The sequence below is a fragment of the Xenopus laevis genome, chromosome 4L, assembly GCF_017654675.1.
Source record: "Xenopus laevis strain J_2021 chromosome 4L, Xenopus_laevis_v10.1, whole genome shotgun sequence".
NCBI lineage: Eukaryota > Metazoa > Chordata > Amphibia > Anura > Pipidae > Xenopus > Xenopus laevis.
In genome coordinates, this window is record NC_054377.1 from 7,988,834 (window position 1) to 8,002,740 (window position 13,907).

The following is a 13,907-nucleotide window of genomic DNA, read 5'->3' on the forward strand; positions in this document are numbered from 1 at the left end:
GGGTAGTCTCCCAGCTTGCCACCACTGCAGCAGACAAGTACTTATGTTGTAGGTGTATATAAACACCTTTCCTATTGCTCAGGGTCAGAGAGGTATGAAGTATCTCTTGGCCAGAGATTGGTCCCCCGTCGTTCAGTGAATTGTAATTGAATTTAATGCGCCATGCTCAGGTAAGCGCTGCAGATATCACATCATTGTACTTCTTGACATGGGTCAAATTGTTTGATTTGTGCAAGGGATTCGGAGAGAAGCGAAATGGGGCTGACGATGGAAATCCCATTATCAGGCAGAACCCCAGGGACGGGAGAAGAAAATCACTTCTCTGGTTTCAGGGATGAAATGTAAAAGCTTTTTTATCCGAGCTCTAAGCTCTGGGGAGGTCGGAGCAGCTTCCATCCCAAACACACATTCACACACACAGTGGTAGCCGCAATTTCTGCTTGTGAATGGGAAAGTCATCGGATCCTCAGGAGCCGCATTATTCAATAAGCCCCAGTCTTCACACCTGAACGCAGAAGCAACTCCAGCGATGCATCTTATGGGCAGCCAATCCTTAGTCCAACAGTTTCCACCATGTAGGATTCTGGTCGTCCCAAATAACAGCAGCTCTACATTAGTGTTGTTCATATTTGTCAAGTTCAGAAGCAACACACCCCCTCCTTTGTGCTTGAACCCTAGGTCTGGGGTCACTAACTAAATGGGGGGCACCCACTGACTTCTCATAAATCCAGGACTGGAACTTGGGATAACCAGTAGAATCCCAGATCTGGGCACAACTAGTTTAGTAAAGTGCACTTTTCCAAACAAAATAGCAGCATGCTGTTTGCAGTGGCTCATCATTGAACCAGCTCCATGTCATTCCTCCCCCTTACTGTTTCACCTGGTCTGTGTCCAGGGGGTATCTACAGAGGAAGCAGACCCTGCGGCTGCAGGAGGGCCCAATAGGTATAAGGGCACCATGAGGCCCTTATTAATGAGCAATTTCAACATATATTGGTAAAACAGAACAACATCTGGATATGTTGGGGGCCCTAAAATTAATTTGCTGTGGAGCCAAGTATTATATAGTTACACAACTGTCTGTGTCCACCATTAATTCTTCCAGGTAGTGGTAACTGTGTAGTAGGGCCATGGGGGGATGGCCACCCTTTTTGTGGGTACCAAAGCTCCTTGGCCTGTCTCAATGTTTAACCCAGAGCAGTTACTAGGAAGATTCCCACAATGCATTGCACCAGAATGAAGGCTTTAGGTGCCTCCTGACACTCATTTATCCTTGTAAGGTAAGGAGAGGTCAATATAAGGGGTATGAGAGTAAATATTTTATTTAATAATTGGGTGTGCTTCGACCACCTTGTGTAACTTTGTGCGTTGAGTGCAAAGCAGTCCGGAAACCCTTGCCAGGGGTTACAGACAAACAAGAAATAATACAGCTGCAGCCCCTCTGTGTTGCAAAAAGAGAAAAGGTTGGATTTATAAGGTCAGACAACTTACTCTCGCCCCGAAACGCGGCTTGAGAAATGGTGAGACTAAGCCCGAAACGTTGCTTGGTTGTCTGACCTTATAAACCCAACTTTTTCACTTTTTGCAACAAAGAGGTGCTGCAGCGGTATTTTTTCTTGTAAATACAAAGGTGTTGAGTTTGTTGGGAATATGTCACCTGGGATCCTCAAGGGTTTTTTTGAACGATTGCAGATTTTTTTTCCATGAAGGTCACATTTATAACCTTCAGACAATTGTATAAGCAACGATATGAGCCCCGCGGCTTTTCTAACCACAGAAATCTTATGAGAGAGGAAGCTGCAAAATGGAAATGCACAGTACTTCCGTTTTTCTCTTTGCATCTATGGAGCAGTAGAAGGGCTTGTGTTGTGACAACAAAGGGTTGTGAGCACATAGCGAGGAAAAAAACATGCAGAACTTCCTTGGTTACTGAGTGATTATTCTACCGTTTTAGTTTGGGACTTTTCTGCCGCATGGGGCAAAGTCTAGTCATACAAAAACCACATTTAGCTCATCATGGGGGAGGGGGGAATAATCCTTTATTTTAGGAGATTTAGACATTTCGAGTTTAAGGTTTCTGTTTTAGCCCCTTTAACATGTGACAATGAGAGATACATATAGAATGATGTCATAACATTTTTACCCTGGACTGGGAATCAAAATAGGCCCTTGCATTCCAATTACAGAAAGGCCCAAAAATTCCCCCACCGACCCACTAAATAGTGACTTTCTATGGCATCTTACAGCAGCTCCTCTGGCAATTGGCAGAACCCCAGTGGTATCCAGAACAGTAAATCAAAATTCACTCAAAATATTCGGTGCTATTTGTTCATACTTCAAAAGCCGGCACCCGTTGCTGTGGATCCCGCTTTTGTGGGGTGGGGTCACGGAGGTGGAATAGACAGAAAGAAAAAAATTTGAGGCAAGAGAAGTATGATATGGAGCAACATTCAGATCAACAATCAGATCCCTAAAAAAGGCTGCCACCTCCCCATACTCTTTTTATGCCACTCATTCTTCTGCCTTACTTCTCCCCTCAAACGTCTCCATCCTATTCCTCCTCTAATTTCACCAACCCCCTTTCCAAAGTTTCCCAACCTCCTCTAGTCTCAACCTCACTCCCAATATCCAAACTCCTGTTCCATTTCACTCTAATCTAACCCTCACTTTAATCATCCCCCTTTTACTCTCCTCCACTCCTTAAAGGAAAAAAAAAATAGCCTAAAGTTTCAGCTTGTCAATAGCAGCAATGATCCAGGACTTCAAACTTGTCACAGGGGGTCACCATCTTGGAAAGTGTCTGTGACACTCACATGCTCAGTGGGCTCTGATTGGCTGTTGAGAAGCTAAGCTTAGGGCTCGTCACTAATTATCCAGCAGAAAATGAGCTTCCCTGGCTGTAATATAAGCTGATGCTACAGGTTTGCTGATTATTAAATTCTGTACTAATTGCACTGGTTTCTGTGCTGCCATGTAGTAATTATCTGTATTAATTACTAATCAGCCTTATACTGTGACACTTATAAGCCCAAAACATAATGTACAACATTTCTTTTTAGTTTAACTTTCCTTGTCCTTTAAACCTCCCCAACCTCCTCTAATCTTACCCTTGCTCCCATTCTCCTCTTTCCTATTCCACTCCTCTCCTCTACTGAACCCTCCCTGCCTCCTCCAACAGGGTCGGGAAAAAACCTTTCCTTCCTTTATCTCAACCTCACTCCCATTTTGTCCCCTCATATTCCCTTCCAATGGCTTCTGGGTCACACTCTTTAGCAGCTTCTTTTAGTTATCATCAAGCTCATGAGCCTTGCAGGATATATCAGATGTACTGGCATGTGGGCGCACATAGGATTATGGGCCACATTCACTGCTCCCACACTGTGCACTGACTGATTTATAATACTGAACATGGACCTTCTGACTGAAAACCAACAGATAATTAATTTCCTAATATTCCAAAGAATGTTATCAGACATACTGCATGTACAGATCAGTACATTTTGCTCATTTACATTGTTTCCCGCCATTTTGTGCTGCTCTGTGTGTGTCACTCACTGATCACCTGACAGGAAAAACTATTACAGGGAGAAGTGGGAAAGTAAAGACACAGTTCTGCTCATTTATTGGCTGCTGTAACCTAGCAAGTATGTGTGACCTTAGTTTGTGTGCACACACAGCGCTGAATACAAACAATGCAGTAAAGACTACATTTCACACAATGCCTTGCACATTTTTTTGCAGATCTGTTAATGATAGAGCATGCAAGGCATTGTGGGAACTGTAGTCTTATGAGGAAGAGTATTCAGCACTCAATATGGTGCTAATGTAAAATACTATGATTTCCCCCTTCACATCTACCTTGAGGAGGGGCTACTCATAGGGTTGCCACCTTTTCTGGAAATTATTTTTTATATATTTTTCTTTTTTCCCTATTAATAACATTGGGATCCACCATCATTTTTACCGGCCAGGCTGGTAAAATACCGCCAGGTAGCTACACGTGCAACAGAATGGCAACTAATGAATCTAGCCAACACCCCTGCTATACTACACACTATTTTCCCCCACATTACACTGGATTTCATTGGGAGTACATGGATAAAATAAAAGTTATTAGTAAAAAAAAAAGAGAAGATGTTGGCCTGGAAAGCCTGCTACTTCCTGTCCAAGACCACTTCCTGCCTGAGGAGTGGGTGTGGCAAACAAGGAGCGCTAGATATCAGTACGTGCTGCAGCCATCTTGTTCTTTTCATGAGCACAAAGCCAAGAGGCTAATGTATAAAGTAGGTTAGATATAAGATATTTTACCCCAGTACATACAATGCTCTGATGATGAAATAAGATAAAAAGGCAGATAAAAGAAGATTCTATTTATATATGAGATAGCTAATGAGATCTAATTGCCCAGGTGGATAAAGCCATGAAACATTAGCTCCATTCCACGTAGCACATTACCTGCTGCCTGGAGTGTCTCACACATGATTTAGTCCAGCCATTCTTATATTATTCATGTGATCCTCTCTCATACTGCAATTTACTAAGCATCTGGGATTGGCTCCTAAGCGGGTGATGACAGCTAGATCTCCTTGCCCTGCAGCTTTTATTTCACAGCTTTCAAAGGGGACGTTCCACCTCAACAGAAATTAAATATGTGAAATATCAGGGAAGTGACTGTAATGTCATGATTGCTACTTCCATAGTCACCATAGGCACAGAGCTGCTGATGTGGGGTGGTATGCCCAACTGGGCCACCCACATGCCACTTACATTAATATCCTCCCTAATAAAGGGGTATTTCACCCATGAATTAAATTGGTTCACCTTTAAGCTAAAGGAACTGTAACAACAAAAAATACATTTTTTAAAGTAATACAAATGTAATGTAGTGTTGCCCTGCACTGGTAAAACTGTGTGTTTGCTTCAGAAACACTACTATAGTTCATATAAATAAGCTGCTGTGTAGCCATGGGGGCAACCATCCAAGCACAGGATACACAGTAGATAACAGTTAAGTACTACTATAGTTTATATAAACAAGCTGCTGTGTAGCCATGAGGGCAGCCATTCAAGCACAGGATACACAGTGGATAACAGATAAGTACTACTATAGTTTATATAAACAAGCTGCTGTGTAGCCATGGGGGCAGCCATTCGTGCACAGGATACACAGTACATAACAGATAAGTACTACTATAGTTTATATAAATAAGCTGCTGTGTAGCAATGGGGCAGCCATTCAAAGGAGGAAAGGCTCAGGTTACACAGCAGATAAGCTCTGTAGAACATAATGTTATCTGTTATCCTCTATTTAACCTGTGCCATATAGCCTTTTATCAATTTCCACCATTGCTACACAGCAGCTTGTTTATACGAACTATAGAAGTGTTTCTGAAGCAAACACATCAGTTTTACAAGTGCAGGGCAACACTATATGATATTTTTATCACTTTAAAAAACGCTTTAATTTTTTGGTGTTACTGTTTCTTTAACTTTTAGTATGTAATAGAACGGCCAGTTCTAAGCAACTTTTCATTTGGTCTTCTTTATTTTTTATAGTTTTTGAAATATTTGCCTCTTTCTTCTGACTTTTTCCAGCTTTCAAACTGAGTTCACTGACCCCATCTAAAAAACAAATGCTCTGTAAGGCTACAAATGTATTGTTATTGCGATTTTTTATAACTTGTCTTTTTATTCCGGCCTCTCCTCTCTTATACTAATTATTAACTTGTGCTTTTTGTCAGTGACACCAGATAACCAGATAGCATTCTAAACTATGCAAAATGTAAATAAGTTGCTAAGGAATATACAATCTATAACATACTAAAAGTTAACTTAGAAGGTGAACTTCTCCTTTAATTTAATATTATGATTATTTGTATTGTGCAATTGAGCTATGCTTGTAACATAATTAGGCAACAATAAGAGATGGAAAATATATACTGCCAGCCTGTCAGTGGAGGGATTCAGGGGGTACTGCATATGGAGGCCCTGTGGTAGAGGAGGGGGGGAGCCAAGATGTCAATTGATGATTCTGGGGTCGTACAAGTTTGGGACCTGTTATCCAGAATGCTCAGACCTGGGGTTTGCCAGATATCTGGATCTTTCCGTAATTTGGAGCTTCCTACCTTAACTCTATTCTAAAATCATGTAAATATTATAAACCCAATAGGCTGGTTTTGCTTCCAATAAGGATTATTTATATTTGAGTTGGGATCAAGTACAAGCTACTGTTTTATTATTACAGAGAAAAAAGAAATCGTTTTTAAAAATTTGGATTATTTGCATAAAATGGAGTCTATGGGAGACGGCCTTTCCCTAATTCGGAGCTTCCGGGTAACTGATCCCATTCCTGTATAATCTGAGCATGGCCATGCCAGCGAGTTAGGGGCATTTTTACTTATGGTGGCCCTGATTAAGTAAGCTTTACAGAACAGCGACCTCCTTCTTTATCTGTCTCTTCCCACATGGCGCTTAATCTGTATATTTATACTTATACACAGTTTTATACATATTTACTTATTAAATACTGTCAAAAATGTATACTCATAATGAAGCGTCTAAGGCAGGGGTGTCCGAACTTTTTACGAGGGCCAGATTTGGGGAGGTGAAAATGTGTGGGGGCCTGACTTTGGACATGCCTGGTCTAAGGGAACAGTATGGCAACCCTCATCCGTGTGTAAAAACACAAATATACTGAGCCCGGAATCAGCTGTACCCTCATACTAAAGAATTTTGCAGAAATGCTCAGAGCACTCACTAAGCTGTCCCTGCCTTGTATCTGATTGTCTAGGCCGGATATAAAACATAGTAAACAAACTACATTATGGCTATACGTGTTCTGATTTATAGAACACAATAAGCTATTTGCCCGCAGAGGCCGAAGCCTTCAAAAGAGACAAATGACGCCGCTCATGATTTGTGGTGCTATTTTCCATTAATTAGTAAGGGCTTCATCCTACAGCATTTGCGCTTCATATCTTTGTATCATTCACCACAGATTCCCCCATCCCCCCAATCAAAGTGTATATGGGCCTGTTCTCCACACAGGGGGATGTGTGTGTTTCAACATGGAGACATCTTGGTTTCTATAACAACACATCAGATTGATGGTGCGCACTGGCTGTGAGGAGGAGGCGGCTGTGACTGACTGAGATTTATATACGTTATCCTGACCAGAGAGGTAACAACAGCAGCTGTACAGGGAGGGAAGGGCCCAATGGAATATTCCACAACAACAACAAGATGGCTGACTGAACACAGTGACATGGTGGCTGCGACATCCCGCCTGTAATGTGAGGAGAATCCCAGCTTCTATATTCTCATACCATTTAATAGCTCTCTGTTTGCATCCAGCTGGACCAGCCCTCCGAGGAATCTTTTTAAAAAGATAATGATCTGATTGGCTGTGTTCCCACGACATTAACATTGTTGTAAAATGGCACCAAGGTATAAATAATCTATAGGAACACAAAATATCAGTTAGACTCCAGAACGTTTCATGGAGCCATGATTTGTCATCAGTCGGGCTCATTTATAACATAGTAAGTTCGGTTGAAAAACGCTGGGCAAACTGGTTGCCATGGGTTACTGCCCAGGAGCAAATCAGGTGATTGCTTACAGTGTTCACCCTGCAGCACACTGAAACAAACTGATCACTGATTGGTTGCTGTAGGATAGGTTACTGCCCAGGTGCAAATTTGTCCAGCGTTTATAAATGAGCCTCAGTGAGTCTTGTCCCCTGTATAAAAGTGGCCATAAACGTTACAATTCCAGGAAAGATCGTTTGTTTCAATACACACGTGTAGAGCGGATTTTTCTACCTGTATCTGACCATTCAGCACTAACAATGTTCTGGTGCCTTAAAAGGCGCCTGATCAAAATTTTCCAGCCAGCCCCATCAACGCGCCAACCAATATTCAAGTCTTCTGCCGATATCGGCTCGTCTCCCACCATTCACGCACCGAGTAACGTCCGAAAATGAGTTTTGTATGATATTTTCAGTGCGTCTATAGCCACCTTTAGAGCTGAGATTGGTTCAGTTCAGAACCAGGAAGTAGAGGAGGGAAGCAGTGACACAAAGCAGGTGAGTACTGCAGTACTGGATCACTTTCTATGGGGCCAGATTAGCCTATTTGGAATTGCAACATTTATCTTCCCCCCTCCCCACCAAAGGGTTTCCTTTAATGCTGGTAGAAGAGCTAAGAGGACTATCCCTACTCCAAAACCAATAGGACCAGCGGCTTTACCCTCAGATAGGGTTGCCACCTTTTCTGGAAAAAAATACTGGCCTTCCTTTATATTTATCTTTTTTTCTCTTTTAATAACATTGGGATCAACCATAATTTTTACCGGCCAGGTGGCAACTCTACCCTCAGGTCAGGCAGGTTTGGGTTCAACAACACTCTCTGTGGGAAAGCCAACTGTATCTTCTGCCTATCCTCATACTATTCTGTTCCAACCCACCCATGATGCTACTACCATAGTCCCTCACTCTCCACTTATGCATGAACCAATACACCCATCACTCACTTATGGCACAAGTAGGGTTGCCATCCTTTTTTTGCTCATAGTACTGGCCTTCAAGTTGGGGGAGGGCTGTAATGTCACTTGGGGATGGAGTGATGTCATTGGGCTGGAAAATTCTAGTGGGCTAGTTCAGCTTGGGTAGGTGCAGGTAAGGGGGTGGCAAGGGTTGATGGTCAAGGGAAAATGTCCTCTCTGCTGAAGGCTATCACTTAGATATACAGATAAAAAAATATAACTGCAGTTCCCTTATAGTTCTACCAAGATGCCCAGACCAAAGTGAGACTCTACTAACAAGCGCCTCCCTCTCCTTGTAGATCCCAAACTTTCCAATATTTGCTTTAAATATTTTGTATAATATTTTTATACTGTGTTTGCAATTAGCTCTTGTGAACATAGCAATTACTTGGCTGACATTTCCTTCCCACTTTATTAATGTTCCCTTTTCTTGGATTATTTCTGCCATCGGTGACCCTGACCTGGTGATTAGAAGCACGGGCCAATAGCGGGAAAGGTCAGGCATCCACTCATAATGCTGCAAGGTGGCAGGCTCAGCCAATACCTCTGTTCAGTAATAAAGGTAAGCAACTTAAGGGGAACGGGGGGCCAAAGAGAGAACTTGCCCAAAATGCATTGTAACGTTAAGAAAGGGAGAAGTTTGGTTGAACCGATAAATACAGATTCACCCATAAGTGTTTCATAGGATTACCAAACTGATAACGACTTTGAGCCGTCACACTTTTGTTCTATGGAGTGTTAGAGCCCAGCTGCAGCGCTGAACTCTAACACCCCACCAACTTATCCTTTGGAACTAGTAGCCTGGGATTGCGTTCGGGGTGGTCGAGATGATTTTACTGCTCTGCTCAGTACTTGCGTGTCTCTAAATTTATCCTTGATGAAAAGATAAACTCGAGTCTGACACTGTATCGGCTTTGGATACATTCCCAAATTCTGAGTCCAGGGAAAAGCAGTGATTTCACAAAAATGATCCTACAGGAAGATGACGTAACCCAAATGTGTCTGCTCCAGAGGAAACGTGATGGGAAGCGATTCACTAAAGCCCACAATACACAACGTGGAGACTGTATCCTAGTCAGACAGAACTGTTAGGGTGGGATGAATGGTTTGGAGATGAAACATACTTAACTTAGCTTATGCCTTCATCCAGGCCCAGCTGTGCGCTCTCCTCCAACCAGTTCCATAGGAAGGGGTTTACTGGTCCCTAGACCACCATCATCTGAGCACCTCCAGTCTAATGTCGTGCACCAAAAGTGATACACAAGATTTACTACTAGCGTACATTTGCAAAAACATAACTGGGCTTGTGGGTCAGAACAGATGTTAGTGTATCTTATTATGATAGGAACAGTGCGACGCGCCCCCCCCCCCAAACAACTCTCATCTCTACCATGGAATAATATTGTATGGAAATGTTTATAGTAAAACATAATAAATGAAGCCTGTGTATAAAAACAGCAATTCTGCAGGAAAGGACTGAAGGTTCAAGTAAGGAGTTACATTTTGTGTCGGATGTTGAATTGTGTAATAAATGGTAAGAAAGGGTTTCACACAAAATTTGGGTAGTAGGAAATATTCTAAATGAGTGCATTCTCATTATACAATCATGTTGCAACAGGAAAAGACACAATAGTACATTTTATTTTGATATATGGTTTCCATATTTGTCCCCCATTTAGGAGCCAAGTTCCACCCCTTGATCGGGGAGAGGGAGTCCAAAACTGAGCCTGCCTGAATATAAGCAATAGCCTCTGGGAAGGGACTGTGGGATAGCAGGTATAGTAGGGAGAGATAGTGTCTATAGTAACAGTGGATAATAGTCTCTGGGAAGGGAGTGTGACTGTGGGATAGCAGGTATAGTAGGGAGAGATGGTGCCTATAGTAACAGTGGATAATAGTCTCTGGGAAGGGAGTGTGACCGTGGGATAGCAGGTATAGTAGGGAGAGATGGTGTCTATAGTAACAGTGGGATAATAGTCTCTGGGAAGGGAGTGTGACTGTGGGATAGCAGGTATAGTAGGGAGAGATGGTGCCTATAGCAACAGTGGGATAATAGTCTCTGGGAAGGGAGTGTGACTGTGGGATAGCAGGTATAGTAGGGAGAGATGGTGTCTATAGTAACAGTGGGATAATAGTCTCTGGGAAGGGAGTGTGACTGTGGGATAGCAGGTATAGTAGGGAGAGATGGTGCCTATAGTAACAGTGGATAATAGTCTCTGGGAAGGGAGTGTGACTGTGGGATAGCAGTTATAGTAGGGAGAGATGGTGCCTATAGTAACAGTGCGAGTGGGGATAAGTCCACAATGATACTGTACTTACCCTTTAACTTGTGACTGTGTTTAGATTTTTTATTTGCAACACAAACAGTTGCACATGTGCCCAAAACCTTGTGACATTTGGTGATATCTGTGCCTTATCTAAGTATCAGACGTATAAAGATCCAAATAAAAGCCAAACACAACGGGTGAGTGCATCAGTACACAGATATTATCATGCTCCATGAATGGAATTTTCCAGGCTGGGTATTTACCTCCCAACTGGCTCATTCTGCTAGGACAAGAATTTAGAGATGCATTTCAAGTTGCGAAACCTGTGTGTTGCTTTTTTTTTTTTTTTTTTTGTTGCAGCAAAGATGGTATTGTTTAATCTGGGCAACTCTCTATGTAACTGAATCTCCGGACAGAACCATGACTCAGTTTGGTGGCACAGCCCTGACTTGCAAAATATTCAGAAAGAGCACCAAGAGGATTAACCCGTAACTTACTTAAAAAAAAAAAAAAAAAAAAAAAAAAAAAAAAGGGACTGCCCCTTTAAATGTTAGTGTAAGAGAGGAAATCTGCAGAGACATGGGGAGAACATATGCACTAGGGATGCTTGGAATCCAGGATTCGGTTTGGGATTCTTCGGTTTTAGCAGGATTCAGATTCGGCAGAATCCTTGTGCCAGTGCGAACCGAATCCTAATTTTCATCACAACACAAGGAAGTAAAAAAAATTTTTGTTCCACTTTTTTCTCTCACCCCTAATTTGCATATGCAAATTCTGATTTGGTACGGTATTCGGATGAATCTTTCACGAAGGATATGGGGATTTGGCCAAATCCCAAATAGTGGATTCGGTGCATCCCAAAACAAACATTGGTGGGAATCAAACCTTGAACCCCACGAGGGCAAGGCAATACTGCTACCTTCTGTTCCATTGTGCTGCCCCCCAAAAACTTTGGGAATATGCACCCCTAGGAATCAAGTATCTGTTTCCCATAAAGGGGGTTGTTTACCTTTAAATTAATATTTAGTATATTGTAAACATAGATATTCTGAGACAGTTATGTGATTAACCTTAATTTTCTGTGGTTGTTCAGTTATTTAGCTTTCTGTTCAGCAGCTCTCCACTCTGGAATTTCAACAGCTGTCTGGTTGCTAGGATCCAGTTTGCCCTGGCAACCAGGCAGTGGTTCGAACAAAAGACTAGCATTTGAATATCTGAGGAAATAAAAAGGAAGTTAAATAATAAAAAGTAACAATAGCAATAAAATGATAGTCTTAAAGAGCAATAGTTTTTTTTTGGCTGCCGGGGTCAATGACCCCCATTTGAAAGCTGGAAAGAGGCTGAAGAAGAAAACAAACGAAGACCAATTGCAAAATTGCTAGGAATATGACAATGGGGGGAGGGGGAAGGATGCCCTGGATGTGACTAAGGATAGTCACATCCAGGGCATTCCTTTAAAGGGATACTGTCATGGGAAAAAGAATCAGTTAATAGTGCTGCTCCAGCAGAATTCTGCACTGAAATCCATTTCTCAAAAAGAGCAAACAGATTTTTTTATATTCAATTTTAAAACCTGACATGGGGTTAGACATATTGTCAATTTCCCAGCTGCCCCAAGTCATGTGACTTGTGCTCTGATAAACTTCAATCACTCTTTACTGCTGTACTGCAAGTTGGAGTGATATCACCCCCTCCCTTTCCCCCCCCCAGCAGCCAAACAAAAGAACAATGGGAAGGTAACCAGATAGCAGCTCCCTAACACAAGATAACAGCTGCCTGGTAGATCTAAGAACAATACTCAATAGTAAAAACCCATGTCTCACTGAGACACATTCAGTTACATTGAGAAGGAAAAACAGCAGCCTGCCAGAAAGCATTTCTCTCCTACAGTGCAGGCACAAGTCACATGACCAGGGGCAGCTGGGAAATTGACAATATGTCTAGCCCCATGTCAGATTTCAAAATTGAATATAAAAAAATCTGTTTGCTCTTTTGAGAAATGGATTTCAGTGCAGAATTCTGCTGGAGTAGCACTATTAACTGATGCATTATGAAAAAAACATGTTTTCCCATGACAGGATCCCTTTAATCTTTCCAACAGAAACTGCCCCCAATTATGTGGGCAGAAGACGGAAAAATGTGCACAGCGCAGCAATAAAGTCATTTGTCATAAAAAGAGAAACAGAAGGATTAAACAGGCAGAAGTTTCCATGAACGGCTGTAGGAATAGGGATATCGCACAACTGTCAGCTTTCCACATGCCCGTCAACCACCAAAATACTCCCTTTCCCAGGCAATGGAGAGACCACAGAACTGACAGAAAGCGTTACTGGCAACATTTTACCCAAGTCTTCTTAAAGTGTTTTAAAGTAATACAAATATAATACAATGTTGCCCTGTGTTTGCTTCAGAAACACTACTATAGTTTATATAAACAAGCTGCTGTGTAGCCATGGGGGCAGCCATTCAAGCACAGGATACACAGTAGATAACAGATAAGTACTACTATAGTTTATATAAACAAGCTGCTGTGTAGCCATGGGGGGCAGCCATTCAAGCACAGGATACACAGTAGATAACAGATAAGTACTACTATAGTTTATATAAACAAGCTGCTGTGTAGCCATGGGGGCAGCCATTCAAGCACAGGATACACAGTAGATAACAGATAAGTACTACTATAGTTTATATAAACAAGCTGCTGTGTAGCCATGGGGGCAGTCATTCAAGCACAGGATACACAGTAGATAACAGATAAGTAATACTATAGTTTATATAAACAAGCTGCTGTGTAGCCATGGGGGCAGCCATTCAAGCACAGGATACACAGTAGATAACAGATAAGTACTACTATAGTTTATATAAACAAGCTGCTGTGTAGCCATGGGGGCAGCCATTCAAGCACAGGATACACAGTAGATAACAGATAAGTACTACTATAGTTTATATAAATAAGCTGCTGTGTAGCCATGGGGGCAGTCATTCAAGCACAGGATTCACAGTAGATAACAGATAAGTACTACTATAGTTTATATAAACAAGCTGCTGTGTAGCAATGGGGGCAGCCATTCAAAGGAGAAAAGGCTCAGGTTACACAGC